The sequence below is a fragment of the Notolepis coatsorum genome (assembly GCF_963971535.1).
Source record: "Notolepis coatsorum genome assembly, chromosome: 5".
Lineage (NCBI taxonomy): Eukaryota > Metazoa > Chordata > Actinopteri > Aulopiformes > Paralepididae > Notolepis > Notolepis coatsorum.
In genome coordinates, this window is record NC_140169.1 from 45,546,433 (window position 1) to 45,548,005 (window position 1,573).

Consider the following 1,573-nt stretch of genomic DNA (forward strand, 5'->3'; position numbering starts at 1 on the left):
ATTGACAGTGTTGTGAAGAAGGCACGGCAACGCCTCTACTTCCTCAGGCGCCTAAAGAAGTTCCAAGTCAGTCAGAAGATCCTTAAGAACTTCTACTCATGCACAATAGAGAGCATCCTGACTGGCAATATCACCTCCTGGTTTGGGAATAGCACCGCACAAGACCGTAGCAGACTACAGAGAGTGGCCCGTTCAGCTGAACGCACAATTGGAGGGGGGCTTCCCACTCTCCAGGACATTTACAACAAGCGGTGCATGGGTAAGGCTAAGAGAATTATCAAAGACTCCAGCCACCCAAATAACTGCCTCTTTGAACTGCTGCGGTCAGGCAAGCGATACCGGAGTCTCATGGCAAGCACAGAAAGACTCAGAAGAAGCTTCTATCCCCAGGCCATCAGGATGCTGACAATAACACTATGTAACAACCATCAAATGCACTCACAGCACACACATCCACACGCACACACTCACTTTAAACAAACAACTCACTGCAGCACCCACTTTACCCACTTTAGAACACCTAAACACACTTTATATTTATTGGTAAAGAATTTGCACTACAACCCATACCTCATTACACCTTACTGTAAATTGTACCTAAATTGTACCTCATCCCATTTCTGCTTTGCACTGTATAGTATATTGTATTGTAACTCAGTTACTTCTACTCTGCATTGTACATTGTATATATGTATATACTGAACAGAGCCTACCATGCCGTACCACGGCCCCCGACGAGAGCCTACCATGCCGTACCACGGCCCCCGACGAGAGCCTACCATGCCGTACCACGGCCCCCGACGAGAGCCTACCATGCCGTACCACGGCCCCCGACGAGAGCCTACCATGCCGTACCACAGCCCCCGACGAGAGCGCTCAGCGATGCTGAGGGAAGGCATCCTGTAAGTGATGGCTATACTTCCCTTTAGAGAAGGCTACTTTTGGATTATTTGGGCTCGCCATACCGTCTCTCATTGACTGACTCGCTTGTGTTGGTCGTTGTGTGTCCGACTATGCATGCTTTCGAACACCCGCCCAACTCTACCTCTGATTGGCTTACCATGAAATTGTACTCAACCTCAGCCAATCGTCAGCATTTATGCGCTTGTCTCGTGCACTGCCCCACTAACCAAGGAAGAACAGCTCAGAGATATAGTTGGTCTGATGAGAAAAACAGCTTCAATTATAGTAACGCGCCGCATTTTCTGGCAGTAACGGTAACAGCGTTATTAAGATTGGAAGAGTAATCAATTAGATTACTCGTTACTGACCAAAGTAATGCTGTTAGTAACGCCGTTATTCCCATCACTGTATCACACAGGTAGTCACTTGAGATCAATGATCTCTTTTTCGAGCAAGACCCGACACATACTAACTATCTCACATACTAACTCTCTCACATACTAACTCTCTCTCAAACACACACACTAACTCTCTCTCACACACACTAACTCTCTCTCTCACACACATACACTAACTCTCTCTCTCACACACACACTAACTCTCTCACACACACTAACTCTCTCTCAAACACACACACTAACTCTCTCTCAAACACACACACTAACTCTCT